Source organism: Hibiscus syriacus, unplaced genomic scaffold (assembly GCF_006381635.1).
Source record: "Hibiscus syriacus cultivar Baekdansim isolate YM2019G1 unplaced genomic scaffold, ASM638163v2 tig00111843_pilon, whole genome shotgun sequence".
Taxonomy (NCBI): domain Eukaryota; kingdom Viridiplantae; phylum Streptophyta; class Magnoliopsida; order Malvales; family Malvaceae; genus Hibiscus; species Hibiscus syriacus.
The window spans coordinates 758,245-779,693 of record NW_024063198.1 but is presented as its reverse complement, the minus strand read 5'-3'; positions in this window follow the sequence as shown (position 1 = coordinate 779,693).

Sequence of the window (21,449 nt, the reverse complement as noted above, 5' to 3'; positions counted from 1 at the left end):
AAAAAATAGAGAGAAGCCTTACCTTGCATCGTCGGCGGTGGTCAGAGTATGTATCGGCTGACGTTGGTTCCTAGCCTAGGTGGTTCTCGGCTGAACCATGGAAGCGAGATGGAGAGAATATAAATGAAATGAAAAAGGGGGTTGGATTTTTTTTTGTTCATCGCGTTACTGGAAGATAAAGGGTGGGGTTGTTTGTTTTTAATTTTTGGGTAAATTTGTCCCTAGGTCCCTAGGTTCTAGGATGCTTCATGCTTTTGTTACCCAGAATTAACGATAAATCATCCCTTAGGTCCTTAAACGTTAGAAACGCATGTTATTCTAGTCACTAAGTTAAGGCTAAATCACTGCTTGGGTCACTGTCTTTAGTATAAATAGCACTTTGAGCAGACGTTCATGGGTAAATCCCATCCTTGGTCCCTATAAGTTGTACCCTTTATATTCTAGTCGCTGCAGTTTATTTTCATTATTTTTAATTTTGATTTCCAATTTTATGCATGTTTTATTTTGGTCACTAGTGAAATTCAATTATTTCTTTTTATTTTCGATCTCTTAATTTTATAATAATTATATTTTAATCACTAATTTTGTGCATTTGATATTGTGTTTAATTACCAGGTGATCCTTTAACATATTTTTAGAATTTAACCTTTTTTATTTTTTTCTTTTCATTTTTCATTTTTCATTTTTCATTTTTCATTTTTCATTTTTTATTTACTATTTTTTTATTTGTTTTATTTTTTTCCATTTTTATTATTTTTTTACTAAATTTATTTATCTTTATTTTTTTTTATTTTTTTTATTATTATTGTTATATTAACATTTTTTATTTCTTCTTTTTTATATTTATTTTTATTTTTTTCTCTCTAACATATTTTTTCAGTAGTAATTCCAATCTATTAAAGGTAAACAATTTAAATCGAATGTTTTAAATTTTAATTTTAATTTTTATTTTCGTAATTAAAGATAGCCGACAAATTAATTGGTACCGAAAGGACAGTACAACGGTGCTAATCCTTCTTTGACTGTAACCGACTCCCAAACCCGATACATTTTTGGTAAAAAGCATATCAGGTAAGATGATGTCTGATCCACCTAAATGTTTTTAAAGTTATCGGTGGTGACTCTAACCCAATTCATTCATGTCGAAGCCCAATTTCGGGCCCAACCGAAAAACAGTTTCGACAGCTTGGCGACTCCACTAGGGACAGGTAAGTGAGTCAGGGCGAAATTAATTTTTGGTTATCTTTTTTAGCGAAAATTACAAGTTTAAATTTTAATTTATTTATTTGATTCTAATTATTTATCTTTGATATTTTCAAATAAATAGTTGTACTGACGTTTTTTTTTCAATGATTTTAGATTTTCAAAATTTTCATCTCATGCTCTATACCCGAGCTCCAAACCCTTTTTAAGTGGGGGTGAAAGTGACACCTTCGTGAGAATTTATTCTCCGTGCGGGCCTAGCAAGTAACCTTCGGGATTCATATACCTTATGTCTTCATGTGAATTTATTCACCGTGCGGGCATAAGGGAATGTTTCCTCTCGAGTTTAACTTAGTCCACATAAGCTTGTAATGGACATAGGACTAAGGGTCTGGAAAGCCTAGGGGGGCACCGGCAAGGAGAACTCGGGTATTTTTAGAACCTAAACTGGGAGACTGTAGGAAATTAGAGCCCACCCCAAAACCTCATTTTAAACTCTAGGCTGTTTTGATTTTTTCTGCTTTACTTTCTGTTCAAAGCATGCGAACTAGACAAATATGCGGTTAGGATTTGTTTAAAATGCGGGATAGAGATCATTTCCAGGTAGAAATAATAAGCATGTGGGTAGGACTTTTTATTTTTCTGATTGTTTTGATTATTATCTTTACCTCACTAACTTTTTTCATTTTTGTTCTCTTTTATTTTATTTTCATAATTTGCATCATTCAAAAGAGGTGTTAATCCACCAAAAATGTGTTCGTTAAACGTAAATAATATGTATTAAAGGACAAAGGGGTTATAATACAAGATATGAAAAGCTTAGAAGTCCAGCTATGGTCAGAAAAGACTCGGAATGGATCGGGTTTACACCAAGCACGTGAAAAGTCAACTTTTCCAAAACGGGATGGCGAAAGTTACAGGGGCAAGACAAGAAAAAGGTTACTAACTCGGAGAGTCTTTTCGAAGACTACGAGAACAAGATGGTGAAACCCTAGCTGAGCTGGATGTCATTGCTAACGAATTCAAGAAACAAGCAAATAAACTTTAGATAGCCCTTAACGATGAAGGGCTTCAATGGCGTTTTCGTTAGGGAACAGACTCAACAGAGAGTGAAAACTGGAGATGCAGCCATTCGAGACTTCTTGGGACAAGTACAAAAAGCAGCTCATCACTTGCAGGGTTTAGCCAGAGAAACTGGAGCGGTTCGACAGGGTATTCAACCGGTGACATACGGAGGTAGAAGGCGAGTCAACCTATTAAAATCTCTTTAGGGTCTAGAAGACTTAGTGGTTTTGTATCTCTTAAGAAATAACACTTTTGTCCCCAATAAAGATTATTTACAGTAATAGACACATTTTTTGTTAGTACCTCGAAACTTCATGCATTCTTGCATATTTCACATTATTTTATTTCTTTTATCTTCTTTTCTTTTTTCATTACATTAATTAACAAGAGATGTCTCATAAAAAAGGATGAAAGCAAGGACACTCCCGAAGTAGAAATTTGTTCGTCTGAGGGTACATCAAAAAGAGCCCTAACAAATGAAACAGTCGAGAAATGGGGAGCAAGTGCAGATGAAGGCCCTAATCAAACTAATGGGGCATCCTAATGAGGATTTATTCCATTTTGCAGCATCATGTTTGAACTTTTTTTTTTTACTTTCTCATATTTCGTTTTGTAACTTGCTTTTGAATTTTTTTCATAATTTATTTTATAAGGATATTTCTATGAATTTATGTTGAGCATTAAATCAAATTTACAACTTGAAATTCTTTGAATATCAGCTGAATTAAAAACTCTGTAAATGATAGGAGTTACATATCATTGATAAAATGACATGATCAAATAATGACCCTTGATTTTACCCCAAAAGATATTCTCGAACACCATACATTTCCCTTACAAGAACCGATATAGCCTTCTCCTCTCATAAAAGAATAAAAAGAGGCTTGGTATTTAGATGTGTATAGGTGCGGACAACATGGGGCATCTTTTGCATATGACATTACTATACTTTTTGTTTAAGACATTCTATGATGATCATGATCTTCACAGATGGAATAATCTAGTAGGTGAATCTAGTTTAGGTTAGTTGCTTGGAAATTGAACTCTAAAGATGAATCCTGTATAACACCAAATTATAATTTTATATATATATATATATATACAATAAAGCTTGAGTTGACCCTCTAGAGCAATTGGTTAAACGCCCCGGCTTTATGTGTAACCCCCTAGACCCGGCCTATGCGTTTCGACTAAGTCTAGTGGATCACAAAGACATTTTCCAAAACCGTTATCCAATCAATGTAAAACCACATTATTCATGACATGAAATTATAATAAATTATACTATTAAAACTCAACTCTTAAATATAAAACCAATCAGTAATAAATTAATTTAAAACATATCTTAAAAATCAAAACCACGATAAACTGAATAGTAATAGCAAAAGTATCATCATTATAAAATCTAATACTTTAAAATAGATCCATATCACCAGAATAAAGTCAACTTGCAAGTTTAAAATATTACAATCAGATATACTTCAAGAGATATGTTGATCCTCCAAGTGCTCGAACCGAGGTATCTAACCAACAATATCTGAAAGGGGAAAAACATTTTCGAAAGGTGAGCTAGGCTCAGTGTGTCCCAACATTACCATAAAATCACAATAGGTACATTAAACAAATCATAGTCCAGTAAATCTCACAAATTCGTAAAAGAGTTTAACTTTTGAAAATCATAGTTTAAACCTTTTTCTGGTACACCATCAGTAGTTCCAAAAATTATTTTCCATATAGCTTACTTTATGCACATAGAAAAAAAAGAAAGCCGACTTAAGGATAAGCTATGAAGCTTGTATCCTTAAGCCCAATAAATCCATATAGCTTACCCTAAGCACACAGCAAAGGAAAGCCGGCCTAATGAAACATCTTGGGGCCCTCAAGAGTCACATTAGGCCCATTTATTAGCTTGATCAGAGCTATACAATTGTAGTTCAATCCATCCCAAAATCAATATCCATATACCAGTCATCAAAGTCCATAAATCATCAACAATAAATCGGTGTACCAACAATAATAATCCATAGATTTCAATGTACCATATTTCAAAACATATAAAACCATTATGTAGTAAACAGGAACACACCTCGATAATGGGTTTAGATAGTAGATCTACTGATTGCTGGTTTCACCACGCTCTGCTACAGTTTTCGAACGGGTGAATACTGGTATACGTGGTTTAATTGATCTAGAAGAGCTGGGTCGAGCTGTTGAACGATCCGGAGAGTCTCTTGTACCTTCAAACAATAATAATTAATCAGTCCCAAATCTTACTTAATTGTTCAAAGCTAAAATTCTTAAGTATATAAGCATTTTTCGGGTTTGACTATCATTTTGGGGTATTTCGAGTCTGAATTTGGCCAAACGGATTGCGGAATCGGAATCAGGACGTCGAAAAACATAAAGTATGAATTTTCAAAATTCAGATTCTTGGTAAAAGTCGGAGTCAAAGTATTCGGGACATCGAAAACTATCAGAATAGGTATACTCGAAAAAGATTTACGGTCGTTTAAGGGTCGGTCAAAGCCATTTTAAGTTTTGGTCAAAGGAAGTAAACGGTCAACGGTCAACGGTCGGGTCGGGTCGGGTCATTCGGGTCGGGTCTGACCGGTCGAAACCGGTCAAACCGATTGAAAATCGGTCAAACCAGTTTCCAGCCCTCCACTCTCCCTGCGGCGGCGCGTGTGGCTCGTGAGGCCTCTTCCGGGGGTCTAAAAATTATGGAAAATTTCTAAAAATTATTTTAAGCGATTTCGAGATACTTACAAAGATCGGTTCAAATTTTTGAACGGCGGAGAGCTCGATTTCAACTCGGCCGAATCTTTGACTGCTCCACCTCCTCACGCGCCACCTTCGACGGCGAACAAGGTTGACACCGGCGGACTCGAAACGACACAAGGAACATGATGGTGCAGGAGGTGTCGTAAACGGAGCAACGATCAGCGGTGAATTTAAGATTTTCCCGGCGATAGAGCTAACAAAAACGTCGAGATTTTGACTGTAAATTCCGACGTTTGGCAGCGTTTCGCTTCAATTAAATTGAAGGATTTGTTCCAAACTCGATGATGAACACAACGGTGGTTTTAAAACGACGATCGGAATTTGGATGGCGTCGGAATCGGAGTTGGAAACGGCGTATGGGAAAGGAAAATTGGGAGCATTTTGGTTCTGAAAATCAGAACCAAATGCACGCTTATAATCACCCAAAGCTGCCGATAGTTTTAGGGTAAATTCAAGGCTTGGTCCCTGGATTTCCTTTACTTTTAAAATGGCCTATAAACTCTCATAAATTTTGATTTAGTCACCAACAATTTACCAATTTTCACAATTAACCTCCAATTTCAATTAAATATTATTTTGTAAATATTCGGGTTGTTACAATTATCCCCTCTACAAGAAATTTTGTCCTCGAAAGTTACCTTATGAGAACAGTTGAGGAAACTGAGCCTCTATTGACTCCAATGTCTCCCAAGTAGCTTTTGAAAGGCCTCGGTTACTCCATTGAACTTTGACCATTGGAATACGCCTATTCCGAAGAACTCGCTCATCTCTTTCTAAGATTTGAATGGGCTCCTCCTCATATGATAAATCAGGTCTCAGCTCTACTTCCTCAAACTGAATGATGTGACTTGTATCTGGACGGTATCGTCTTAACATAGACACATGAAAAACATCATGAATACGACTAAGATGGAAAGGTAACTCGAGCTGATAAGCAACAGGTCCAACTTTCTTCAGAATACGATACGGCCCAATAAATCACGGACTCAGTTTACCCTTACGTCCAAATCTCAATACTTTCTTCCAGGGTGAAACTTTTAAAAAGACTTGATCTCCAACCTCAAACTATATATCTTTCATTCTCTGATCTGCAAAAGATTTCTGCCTATCAAATGCCTCTTTCAGACGGTCACGGATCAATCTGACTGTGTCCTCTGTCTCTCGCACTAACTTAGGTCCCAAAGTCTTCTTATCACGTAACTCAGTCCAACAAATCGGGGTGCGACACATACGCCCATAGAGTGCTTAATAGGGTGCCATACGAATACTGGTCTGGTAACTGTTATTATAAGCGAATTCAGTCAAAGGCAAAAAGTTCTCCCAGCTACCATGAAAATCAATTACACAACTCCGTAACATATCCTCCAGAATCTGAATTACTCTCTCAGATTGACCATCAGTTTGTGGGTGGAAGGAGGTACTATAATCCAATCTCGTACCCAAAGCCGTATGTAGCGCCTTCCAAAATCTCGAAGTAAATCTCGGATCTCGATATGAAATGATAGATAACGGAACACCATGCAATCTAACAATCTCTGAAATATACAACCTCGCCAACTTGTCCAACGTATAATTTACCCGTACATGAATGAAGTGAGCTGACTTTGTAAGTCTATCAACAATCACCCAAATTGAGTCCTTTTTCGAATGAGTCATAGGTAAACCAGTAATAAAATCCATAGTAATACGCTCCCATTTCCATTCAGGAATCTTGATAGGTTGTAACAAACCTGATGGATGTTGATGTTCCGCCTTAACTTGCTGACAAGTCAAACACCTCGCCACAAAATTCGAGATGTCCTTCTTCATGCCGACCCAATGATACCTCTCTCTCAAATTCTGATACATCTTATCTCCACCGGGGTGCATAGCATATGGACTACTATGAGCCTCCATAAGGATAGTCTGCCTCAACTCAGCATCATCCGGCACACAATACCGACCTTTGAAGCATAAAACTTCATCCTGATCAAGGGCGTAATTTGAGCTTGTCCCTTTCTCTACTTGCTCAAAGATGGAAAGCAATGAGCTATCAAGGGGCTGCTTAGCTTTGATCTCATCAACCAAGGTCGGCTTAACTTGTAATTTTCTAACAGAGTGCCATCGTCATATAAATTCATCCTGGCCATTAAAGATCTCAACTCTGTTACCGTCTTTCGACTCAAAGCATCCGCTACAATATTAGCTTTACCAGGGTGATAATCAATCACGCAATCATAATCCTTTAGAAGCTCTAGCCAGCGTCGCTGTCTCAAATTAAGCTCCTTCTGGGTCAGAAGATACTTTAAACTCTTATGATCCGTGAAAATGTAACACTTCTCTCCATAAAGATAGTGTCTCCAAATCTTCAAGGCAAAAATCACTGCTGCTAACTCTAAATCATGGGTAAGATAATTACACTCATGCGGTCGCAGCTGACGGGATGCATAAGCCACTACCTTACCTTCCTACATTAGAACACAGTTGAGTCCTGAGTGTGACGCATCACTATACATTGTAAAATCCTTCCCGGACTCTGGTTGAATCAACACTGATGCTTGAGTCAATACTGCCTTTAATTTCTCAAAGCTCTCCTGTTGTGCCTCACCCCAGTCAAACGGCACATTCTTCCTTAACAACTTTGTCAAAGGAGAAGCAATGATCGAGAAGCCCTCAACAAAACGTCGATAATAACCAGCCAAGCCCAAGAAACTGCGGATTTTAGAGATATTCTTGGGTCGTTTCCAATTCACAATAGCCTCGATCTTGCTTGGATGACCTGAATACCTCGCGCATAAATAATATGCCCCAGAAACGACACTTCTTGAAGCCAAAATTCACACTTGCTTAGTTTGGCATATAGACGATGGTCTCTCAAAGTCCGCAGAACGATTTTCAAATGCTCGTCATGCTCTGCCTCAGTACGAGAATAGATCAGAATATCATCAATAAAGACCACCACAAATTGATCCAAATATGGTCGGAACACCCGATTCATCAAATCCATGAAAGCTGCAGGAGCATTCATCAAACTAAAAGGTATCACTAAGAATTCATAATGACCATATCTAGTGTGAATGGCCGTCTTTGCAACATCAGATCCTTTAACTTTCAATTGATAATAACCCGAACGAAGATCAATCTTAGAGAATACAGTAGCTCCTCGCAACTGATCAAATAAGTCATCAATCCTGGGTAGTGGATATTTATTCTTGACCATCATCTGATTCAACTTCCGATAGTCAATACATAATCTTAGCGACCCATCCTTCTTTTTCACGAACAGAACTGGAGCTCCCCATGGTGAAGTACTATGCCGAATAAATCCTCGATCGAATAATTCTTACAATTGGACCTTCAACTCCTTAAGTTCTTTTGGAGTCATGCGATAAGGTGCCATAGAAATAGGTGCAGATCCTGGATAAGTCTCTATCTCGAACTCTACCTCTCTATCAGGAGGTAAACCAGGCAACTCCTCTGGAAAGACATCATGAAACTCTCTAACTGTACGAATCTCTTCGATCGTGGACAATGAACCTTTAGTGTTCAAAATACAAGCAATAAAAGTCTCATACCCCTTCCAGATCATACGATCAATTTCCATCACTGAAACTATATTGGAGAGATAGCCACACCGTTCACCAATTAACACAACGGTCCGACCATATGAAGTCTTTAGAGTAGCCCGCTTGTATTCGCAATCCAAATTTACCTTGTGTTTATTCAACCAATCCATCCCAAGAATTAGATCGAACTCCTCTAAAGAAAGTTCCATAAGATCAGCGAGAAAAATTTCTCCCTGAACCTCTAGAGGACAACGCCGAAATACTTTATTCACTAATACCGCTTGTCCTACTGGACTCGTAACTGTAATAATATTTTCAGTGTTCTCGATCGGAATCTGAAGGTTTCGAGATACCGAGCTCGATACATAGGAGTGAGTGGAGCCATTGTCCAGTAATGCAAAGTATGGGATAGAATAAATAGTAAATGTACCTGCAATAACCTTAGGCTCATCTCTGTCATCCCGACGTCTAGTGGCATAAACCAAAGCTGGTTGTCTAGCCTCAGAAACTGTTAGCCCTCTATTTTGCTGAGGTCGGGCTCTACTGTCAGTCCTGGACGCTGAACCACGAGTCTTTACTTGGCTATGATCTCTAATTAGAGTCTGTACTGTAGTCTAAGAACGCACAGGAGTCTGAGTAGCGGTCTGCTCAAACGAAGCTAGCTGAGGACAATCCCTCCGAAAATGACCACTAGATCCACACTGATAGCAAAGACCCATCTTCTTACGACACTCTCCTGTGTGTTGTTTACCAAAAAACTCACAGAGGAACCCATGATAATACGACGAGGAACCGCCTCGACTGCCAACTAAGGGTGAGGATGCTGCAGGCCTGAAACGTGTATTGCTTCTCTGAGAGACTGAAGTACAAGTCCTTTTCCCGGACTGTGCTGATGACTCAATCGGGCCTGAAAATTTCTTAGATCGTTCCTGTTCAACACGCTCTCTACCAGAAGCTAAAACCTCCACCTCTTCAGCATCTTTGGCTCTGCCCACCAGCACATCAAATATCTCATCCTGATGGGTTAGCACTTGCCTATGCAGCTCGTATCTGAGTCCAAGGGCAAATTTACGACATCGATCTCTCTCAGTAGGTACCATACTGAATCCATACTTCAGCAACTTCAAGAACTCAATCTCATACTCAAAAACAGTCATGTCTCCCTGAACTAGGTCTTGAAACTGCTGACGTCTCTGAGCTAAGTAGCGCTCTCCCAGAAAACGACTCCGAAAGCGATCCTTAAAGAAATTCCAGGTCAAACGATCGGTAGGAACACTACTGGTCACTGACTCCCACCAAGTGTAGGCATTGCCATCTAACATCGCCACAGCACCCTGATATCGCTTAGTTGAGTCTAAACCCAACTGATCCATGCGTCTCTCTGTATCCTGGAGCCAATCCTCAGCTTTAGTAGGAGCTCCACCAATATGTCCCCCAAAAGTTCTAACTCCATTGGCAATCAAAGTCTGCAAAATAGGAACCTCTGATACAACACCAGTAGCTCTGACTGCTCCCTGTATCAACTGCAGAAATTGTCTACCAAAATTCTCATCCAAAGCAACTCCGGTAGACTCTAACTCAATATTAGTCGCTCTTATGATCGGTATAGTCATGCCAATACCAGCGGCATGAGGCAGATTCGTTGGGGTCGTAGGAGCAGGATCACCTATCGCAGGTGGGGGATCTACCCGTATCTCATCAATCGGATCTGCAAATCTAGCCACTCAACCTCGTCCACGGCTAGTTCGACGACTACGTATAGCACTCATTTTGATGGATCTCAAGTTTACTACAGAAGATAAAACTTAGGGTTAGATAAGCACTTGGTGTCTCGAACACAATTTAAAAATCTTAATAATTTTGTGACATGGCCTTTGTAACTTGTTCTGTAAAATATTTCAAAACCATATTTTCAATATGGACTCATACACGGTCCGAGAATTAAAAACCAAAGGCTCTGATACCAATAAATGTAACCCCCTAGACTCGGCCTATGCGTTTCGACTAAGTCTAGTGGATCACAAAGACATTTTCCAAAACCGTTATCCAATCAATATAAAACCACATTATTCATGACATGAAATTATAATAAATTATACTATTAAAACTCAACTCTTAAATATAAAACCAATCAGTAATAAATTAATTTAAAACATATCTTAAAAATCAAAACCACGATAAACTGAATAGTAATAGCAAAATTATCATCATTATAAAATCCAATACTTTAAAATAGATCCATGTCACCAGAATAAAGTCAACTTGCAAGTTTAAAATATTACAATCAGATATACTTCAAGAGATATGTTGATCCTCCAAGTGCTCGAACCGAGGTATCTAACCAACAGTATCTGAAAGGGGAAAAACATTTTCGAAAGGTGAGCTAGGCTCAGTTTGTCCCAACATTACCATAAAATCACAATAGGTACATTAAACAAATCATAGTCCAGTAAATCTCACAAATTCGTAAAAGAGTTTAACTTTTGAAAATCATAGTTTAAACCTTTTTCTGGTACACCATCAGTAGTTCCAAAAATTATTTTTCATATAGCTTACTTTATGCACATAGCAAAAAAAGAAAGCCGACTTAAGGATAGGCTATGAAGCTTGTATCCTTAAGCCCAAGTCAATAAGTCCATATAGCTTACCTTAAGCACACAGCAAAGGAAAGCCGACCTAATGAAACATCTTGGGGCCCTCAAGAGTCACATTAGGCCCGTTTATTAGCTTGATCAGAGATATACAATTGTAGTTCAATCCATCCCAAAATCAATATCCATATACCAGTCATCAAAGTCCATAAATCATCAACAATAAATCGGTGTACCAACAATAATAATCCATAGATTTCAATGTACCATATTTCAAAACATATAAAACCATTATGTAGTAAACAGGAACACACCTCGATAATGGGTTCAGATAGTAGATCTACTGATTGCTGGTTTCACCACGCTCTGCTACAGTTTTTGAACGGGTGAATACTGGTATACGTGGTTTAACTGATCTAGAAGAGCTGGGTCGAGCTGTTGAACGATCCGGAGAGTCTCTTGTACCTTCAAACAATAATAATTAATCAGCCCCAAATCTTACTTAATTGTTCAAAGCTAAAATTCTTAAGTATATAAGCATTTTTCGGGTTTGACTATCATTTTGGGGTGTTTCGAGTCTGAATTTGGCCAAACGGATTACGGAATCGGAATCAGGACGTCGAAAAACATAAACTATGAATTTTCGAAAATTCAGATTCTTGGTCATAGTCAAAGTCAACCACTTTGACCGTCAATTTGGAGGCCTTCGGGTTTGAATTTGATAAAACGAACTTCGGAAATGGATTTGGGACGTCGAAAACTATCAGAATAGGTATACTCGGAAAAGATTTACGGTCGTTTAAGGGTCGGTCAAAGCCATTTTAAGTTTTGGTCAAAAGAAGTCAACGGTCAACGGTCGGGTCAATGGTCGGGTCGGGTCGGGTCAGTCGGGTCGGGTCTGACCGGTTCAGACCGGTCAAACCGGTTGAAAACTGGTCAAACCGATTTCCAGCCCTCCACTCTCCCTGCGGCGGCGCGTGTGGCGCGTGAGGCCTCCTCCGGGGGTCTAAAAATTCTGGAAAATTTTCTAAAAATTATTTTAAGCGATTTCGAGATACTTACAAAGATCGGTTCAAATTTTTGAACGGCGGAGAGCTCGATTTCAACTCAGCCAAATCTTTGACTGCTTCGCCTCCTCACGCGGCGCCGTTTGACGGCGAACAAGGTTGACACCGGCAGACTCGAAACGACACAAGGAACACGATGGTGCAAGAGGAGTAAACGGAGCAACGATCGGCGGTGAATTTAAGATTTTCCCGGCGATAGAGCTAACAAAAACGTCGAGACTTTGACTGTAAATTCCCGACGTTTGGCAGCGTTTCACTTCAATGAAATTGAAGGATTTGTTCCACGCTCGATGATGAACACAACGGTGGTTTTAAAACGACGATCGAATTTGGACGGCGTCGAAATCGGAGTTGGAAACGGCGTATGGGAAAGGAAAATTGGGAGCATTTTGGTTCTGAAAATCAGAACCAAATGCACGCTTATAATCACCCAAAGTTGCCGACAGTTTTAGGGTAAATTCAAGGCTTGGTCCCTGGATTTCCTTTACTTCTAAAATGGCCCATAAACTCTCATAAATTTTGATTTAGTCACCAACAATTTACCAATTTTCACAATTAACCTCCAATTTTAATTAAATATTATTTTGTAAATATTCGGGTTGTTACATTATGGATAAGATCCAACTAGCCTGATAAAGGTGATTATAATATCTATACAATAAAGCTTGAGTTGTCCCTCTAAGACAATTGGTTAAACGCCCCGGCTTTATGGATAAGATTCAGCTAACCTGATAAAGGTTTTTATATATTGAGCTGTCCCTCTAGAGCAATTGGTTAAACACCCTGACTTTATGTATTCAACTAGCCAGACAATGGCAAATTAAATCGAATTTATCTAAAATAAGGAGTTTCGATAAAAATTGACTAAGGGAGTTAAGGAACACCTGTTATAGTAAATTCACACGAGCACTCAGGAATTTCATTTTTGACCGATATTTCTTCATTGCCTTTGTTAGAGGAGTATACAAAGCTTGAACAAATGGAAGATTTCAGAGGACCAAAATAGAAGGTCTAGTAATTGATTGTGCTAGTTGCGTCATTTTGTCCGGATCCGATTAAAATGCCAAGCCAAGAAATAGGGGAATGTTGCGATGTTCAAAAAGACTGAGAAAGAAATGACATTTTGGTGGCCAAAACCTTAGAAAATAGGAAGTCAACCTAAAGCCAACTCATCCATTTGAGTATTTTCAAAAGGGCTATAACTCTGAAATCATTAAAGAGCTATTGATTCTTTTGATATTCTTCTGAACTCATGTTTATGATCTGATTTGATTGTGAGCCTGAATTAAAGGGCAATGTTTTACAGAATTCTTCTATTTTCATTTTTTTCCCTCCTAAAATAAAAGAAAGGAGAAAAACATTTTCAAACAGGACAATCTCAAATGTGAAAGGCTGCAACCCAAAAAGAAAATGGGGCATGGTCGATTCCTAGTACAAGACCGATAGACAGAATGAGGCTCCATCCAGAACATAAAACATAACCAATTCATGTTGCATGCATCTTAGGCATACTTAAGAGCATCACATTTATCATTTTTTGCATACATAATTTTTGCATACATAATTTTTACAGCTTTAGAATCAAGTTTCAACATCAAGACGAAAGATACTCGATTCAAAAGCTCCTTTAAAGATTGATGGTGGTTGCTTAACTCAGCAATGATAAGCTACACCTCAACCGACTTGACATATTGAAAGATTAACAAATCTCAGGATCAATTTCAGATAGGTTCGAGAACCAATTCAGAACGAATCCAGTTCAGCTCAACTCAACAATGAGTAGCAGGTTTCTAGTTAAAGTTTTCAAGCCAGATTTCAATTCCACAATGGAAGATATCCGGCTGACAGAATTCATCAGTGGACTTTCCTGTAAAGGGGAGTTATTCAAAGATTATCTCACCTGCTTTAGACCCGCTCAGGGGAACCACCTGAGAATTATGACCGGCTTAGACCTGTGAAGGGAAGCCATTTTTTTCTTTTCTATTTACAGCATAGTTCAAGGCGAGAAGGGATATCTGTCAACAAAAGACCTTCGAGTTTGATTAGACTCAGCTCAAAGGCATATCTCAAGGCGAGAAGGGATATTTGTTGACAAAGACATTCGAGTTCGATTACACTAAGCTCAAAGGCATATTAATTTACAGCATAACTCAAGGCGAGAAGGGTTATTTGTCAACCAAGACCTTCGAGTTCGATTACACTCAGCTCAAATGCACATCAAATTTACAGCATAGCTCAAGGCGTGAAGGGCTATCTGTCAATCAAGACCTTTGAGTTCGATTACACTCAGCTTAAAGGCACATCAAATTTACAGCATAGCTCAAGGCGAGAAGGGCTATCTGTCAACAAAAGACCTTTGAGTTTGATTACACTCAGCTCAAAGGCACATCAAATCTACAGCATAGCTCAAGGCGAGAAGGGCTATATGTTAACCAAGACCTTCGAGTTCTATTACACTTAGCTCAAAGGCATATCAATTTACAGCATAACTCAAGGCGATAAGCGTTATCTGTCAACCAAGACCTTCGAGTTCGATTACACTCAGCTCAAAGGCACATCAAATTTACAGCATAGCTCAAGGCAAGAAGGGATATATATCAACAAAAGACCTTCGAGTTAGATTACACTCAGCTCAAAGGCATATCAATTTATAGCATAACTCAAGGAGAGAAGGGTTATCTGGCAACCAAGACCTTCGAGCTCGATTACACTCAGCTCAAAGATATATCAAATTTACAGCATAGCTCAAGGCGAGAAGGGCTATCTATCAACAAAATACCTTCTATTTCGATTACACTTAGCTCAAAGGCATATCAATTTACAATATAACTCAACGCGAGAAGGGTTATCTGTCAACCAAGACCTTCAAGTTCGATTACACTCAGCTTAAAGGCACATCAAATTTACAATATAGCTCAAGGCGAGAAGGGTTATCTGTCAACAAAAGGCCTTCGAGTTCGATTACATTCAGCTCAAAGGCATATCCAATTGTACAACATAACTCAAGGCGAGAAGGGTTATCTGTCAGCAAAAACCTTCGAGTTTGATTACATTCAGCTTAAAGGCACATCAAATTTACAGCATAGCTCAAGGCGAGAAGGGTTATCTGTCAACAAATACCTTCGAGTTCGATTCCATTCAGCTCAAGGGCATGTTAGATTTATAGCATAACTTAAGTCGAGGAAAGCTATATGTCAACAAAAACTTTCGAGTTCAATTTCATTCAGCTCGATGTCACGTCAACCATATGGTAGCATCGAGAAACTACTTTCTGGTTGAAGTCGAGGTCTTCAAGTCAAAAAGAAGATCTGGGGCAATCTCTCAGCTTAGTACAACATAACTCAAGGCGAGAAGGGTTATCGGTCAATGAAAAATTTCAAGTTCGGTTTCATTTAGCTCGATGACATATCAACCACATGGTTGAGTCAATGAACTATTTTCCAGTCGAATTTTTTAAACCAAGTACTTTAAATCGAGAAGAAGACCGAAGTGGACTATAATTTAACATCGAGAAGCCACATTTCGATTCAAATTCTGAACTACGACTTCAATTCCGTTTCAAGATGGACTCGACTTCGCGATGGAGGAGTCATCTGCAACTCAATTCGACAGGGATTTATTCTTAATTGAAATATCAGAGTCAATTTTCAACCCCACTGAACGAAAATTTGTGTCATTTTATCTTTGTCCTATTTTTCGTTCCATGAAAAAGGGCAAAGAGGGGCAGGTGTGGACACTAATTTTCGACCGGCCATATATATATATGTGTGAATGTGTGTGTATTTATTTTATTATTATATATATATATATATATATATATATATATATATATATATATATATATATGTGTGTGTGTGTGTGTATATATGTTATATTTATTTTATGTTTTTACTTATTTACAGGCCCAATAACATTTACAACAAAACAGGCCTAACAATGGCCCGAATCAACTACCTAGCTGCTCTAGCCAAACCCTCAGCGCCGCATCCCTCGCTCGGTCAAACCAACATCCAGCCCCTCTGATTCTCACGACGCGAACATCACCACCATTGAACGTGGTTTTCATGGACTCCAAACAACCAACAAACATGCAACAACATTTCAAGGGTGTACAAGGGTGTTAATCCTTCCTTGGTTGTAACCGAAATTAAACCCCTTCATAATTTTGAACCCTCAAAAGTTTTAAAACCTTCAAAATAAAACCCCTTCAAAATAAATTTTTAATTTTCGAAATTAAAGACAGCCGATAAATTAATTGGTACCGAAAGGACAGTACAAGGGTGTTAATCCTTCCTTGGTTGTAACCGACTCTCGAACCCGACACATTTCTGGTAAAACGCAGATCATGTAAGATAGTGTTCGATCCACCTAAATATTTTTAAAGTGATCGGTGGCGACTCTAACTCAATTCGTTCACGTCGAAGCCCAATTCTGGGCCCAACCGAGAAACGGTTCCGACATTTATATTTATAAATGAAACAAATTTGATCACTAATAATTTTTACAGAATAAGAATTTGAATTGATAAGTAATAAAATAACATTGAATCATCATCATCAAATTTTCAATAACATTGAAACACTCCGATCGATTGAGAATTATTCCTCTTGACCGTAGCTAATGGTGTAGGAATAAAGGGAAAGTGAATGTGAGGAGATATTGATTTTAAAGACAAAGCCCATTATTTATAAGCCTAACAACAAACAAACTTAAGATAGTTATAAACCCAACCATCTACTGAATATAGTTATGGGCTGTAACGGACATCTGAAACTTCCTACCACAGTACAACCCGAGATGCGAGTGTAGTTCGACTTTTATACGTGAATATTTAATTGCATATATGTTGTAGAATACAATAGTAAAAAAATATTATTTTTTAAATATTAGATTCTAATAACTATGTTTGCCAGATATATGAACTTTAGATTAAAAAAAATTCAAACATAGACTATTCAAAAAAATTATATATATTGTACTTCACGTATTATTGTCTCATTTAAAATACATACTTAAAGACTTAGATGTTAGACATCCACTACAGGTCTATCGGAGGTTAAAAAAAATTGAGATTTTGAACCCCTCAAAAGTTTTAAAACCTTCTCAAAATTTTACAATTCAGTCCATTATTCATAATTTTGTTCTGAAATGATTTATTTTTTTTAATTCATAATCTTGAAAAAAAACAAGTGTATAAACATATGTTCAATCATTACGAAACATCTTTTAAGTGATCCCTAAGACTTTTAATTTTTTTTATTTTAATATATAAAGATTTGGAAATTTACAAATTGGTCCTCGAATGATTAAAACTGGTATACCTTGCGCATATATAATATATTTCAAACTTAAATGATTATGAGTTCAACCCATGAATATTTCTCTAAGTTTTAAATTAATTGTATTTCTATTCTGATAATCGTATGTGACATTCCATATTTGATTATTCATACAGACGAGTCAGGTAAATGTCAGAAAAGAAGAATTAAGGGTGTGTTTGAAAATTCATTAAATAACTAATTTTTTATTATAAGTATGATATAGTTAAATAACTATTGTAATTAATGGATCTCAAGTGATATTAATACAAGATAATTAAAAATTAGTTAAAGCATACAAAGTCACTAAATTACGTTGAATTAAATTTTTTTATTAATATTTTAAAATTTATAAATGATCATTATATTTTTTAAACGATTACAAATTAATCATTAAATTTTATTAAATTGTTAAAAATATTATTAAATTTATCTTATAACTGTTATAAATAATATTCAAATTTATCAATTTTTATCATTATTATATAAACGATGATTTTATAACAATTAGATTATATATTTAAAATGCTATGAGAAAGTTAACGACAATATTTGCACAAATGATCATTTTGTTTCTTATTTTTTTTAGAGTGTTTTAGCCACCCAACGTTTCAATTTTAGATTCAAAATAATTCATATTGGATGGAAACAATTGATTGATTAACGATTAACACATGTTGCTCATGTGATATTTTTGCATATGCTTAAATTTGTGATGATATGACGTATGTCATGTCATCATTTTGACAACGTGATAGATCCCACATCATTAATTTAAGGGTTAAACTATATAAGTGACCACCTAATTATAGTTCCTTTTCATTCTACCCTCTATTTTTGAATTCTTATCTATCAAATCATCCAACTATTTAAATGCATTCAATTATGTAATACCCCAAACATTGGGTCAGTGACTGAAATGTAAGGAATTAAAATTTAGTAGTTTAATTGGAATAAATTGGAATAAATTGAAAAGTTCAATGACTGATTTTGGAAATTTTATTTAGGGCTTATTAGCAATAATGGAAGAATGGAAGGGCAAAAAGGTCTTTTAGCATGAAATGAATTTAAAATTCATTTTTAAGAGATATTTAGCATGTGAGGATAAGAGAAAGGAAGAATAATCTGGAAGTTGGCTATTCTCTTCTCCCTCTTCACGTGAAGCTCCATGGTTAAGGTAAGTTACTTTTAAGTTGGTTATTTCCTTAATTTTTGGGTTGGTTTTAAATCATTGAGTGATATGGAAGCTTAAGGAAAGCTTTAAGGTGAATAGAAACTAAGAGTTGGTGATTTAAGGATGAATTAGTAAAACGAGTTTTTAAGTGAAATGATGAATTTTGGTTAGTAATTGAATTCTAAAAGCATATTTGACTTATCAAAGGTCTAATTAAGGGATTTGAAGTGTTAGAAAGGATTGAGAACATGTTTGGAAAATTGGTATGATTTTTAGTTTCAAGAGTTCTATGAAGAAATTAGGGTGTAAAAAGGGGCTTACTGAATATAAATTAGTGGTAATAAGAGTAAGTGAGTTTAAAGGCATGAATGGAGTTTAAAGTAGGAGATTTAAGTGAAGTTGGCTAAATTTTCGAAGTGAAGCAGATGAATTCTGGGTAGGGTATAGGTACTGGAAGAACAATACCGACACTATAAGGTTAAATTAAAGTGTTGAGTATGAATTCAATGAACAATATCAATATCAATTGAATTAGTATCGGTATTGATGTGGACGTATCGATACCAAGAGGAAGGTATCGATACTGTAATTAAAAAGGGAATTCGAGAATGCTAAAATGGTATTGGTACTGAAGGGGGTATCGATACCATGGAAGAGAAGTATCGGTACTGTGAGTAGAGTATTGATACTATTCAGTCAGAAATGTTAATTAAGTGTTTCAATTAACTTAAATAAAAGTTAATGGGTTAGATGTTAATTGAGTTATGGTATTCATATGGGTCATGTTATGTGTAGATTTGAGTGAAAGCAAGTGTAGAACGAAGGGACGTACCAAGATAAAGTGAAAGAGAGAATGAGTGTTTAAGGCTTAAGTGAGGCAAAGGTGAGTGCTATTTACTTAATTTATTTATGATTGGAGGACGGCTTGCGATGAGCCAACCTCAAATGTTTTTGAACAAAATGAAATGCTATGAGTATATCTGAGGGTTTTCTCTGTGAATATGTTCTACATAAGTTAATGGATAAGTTGAATAATGATATGTAACATGAAATAATTATGTGAATCACTATGAAGATATGTTATATGTGATTAAATGAAAATTTTGAATAATGTTATGTGAAATGAAATACTATTAGTACTTGTTTGAATGTGAATAAATAATAAAATCTAATAATGCTATGTGACAATGTTCTACGTGAACTGTTATGCAAATATGTGTTAAGTGGATATGTTCTATGGAACATAAATGATAAGTGAAAAATGTTAAAAGGAATGCCATGAGTAAATCCGTTATGCGAATAAAAGATACTTGAATAATAAATGTGATAGTATTCTATGTGGATAAAAGACATTGAAATAAAGTGTTGAAAGATTAATTATAAAACTAAAGCCCAAAGTATATTTTATGAGAATTAGGGGTATAGTTGGCATGCCAAGAGTCTAGGGTTCTATGTGGTCCTTCGGGACAAATCTATGTGTCGGGACAAATCTATGTGGTCATTCGGGACAAACCTATGTGGTCCTTTGGGACAAATATATGGCATTTCGGTGCAAATTATGTGAGCAATGGTGACTGCATTAGTGCACAACCTCAATGTACTTGCATACATTGAGTTCTCAGCGATATACGTTGGGCTAATAAAACAAACTTGATATAACTTGAACAATGAGTAACAATATAAAATGTTAATGAAATGCCTATTGGTTTTATATGAAATGTTTCTAGGAATTGTATAAGCAAGTGTCAAAGGTATATAAATTAATCAATGAGTAATAGTGTATGTTATAAATTATGAATAATATGTTGTTATAGTAGTTCATGATTCTTTATAAATATTTACATAATTGTTTTATTATGTTATTACACTCAGTATTACCTCACTAAGTCATAGACTTAGCGTGTGAGTGTTTTCACACGTAGGTTCAAAGTTATTCGAGGAGTAAACCGAGTAAGCAGGGGGCAGGACAACATACCTCTGAAGATTATCAAATCAGAGAAAATTGAAATGTATGTGATTGTGTTCTGGAATGTTGTTGGCATGTACATAAATGTAAAGTATAGATGCTCTGATACGTATTTTAACTATGATTTATTAAGTTTTGTTTTCCTTGTCATGTTTTAAATCACATTTTAAAAAGAGTTAAAGAGTTTCAAAATTCAATGTGATATCTCACATTCGTATTCGGGTCGAATATGGGTCGAGGTGTTACAAATTAAGCCACTAGTCGTTAACGATTAACGAAAATGATAACGTGACAATTAGTAAAATTGGTATAATTACACATTTTTTTCATTTTTACTTATATATTCTATATATTTGGTCCTAATTTTAATAAATTAAAATAAATTTAATATTTGAATCATATCATGCCACATGTCACTAGTACCAAATATCATAACATGTGTCACTACTTGATTTGAGGATTTAATTTATTTTAATTTAATAATTTTATTTCTCACCAATCAAAGGATAACACATGCCATCCTCTGGTGGAAAGAAAATTAAAATTGTTGAATTAAGGTAGAGTGAGAATCAAACCTTAGTCATGGGGTTGAAAGATCAACCTTCCAACCATTGAACCAAGCTGATTATTTGGAATATGATAGACTGATATATATTTTGTATATTAGTCTAAACTTAAATTCTTAAGTATATCTTATTTTTATTTTAACTTATTATATATATTATATTCTTAACTTAAA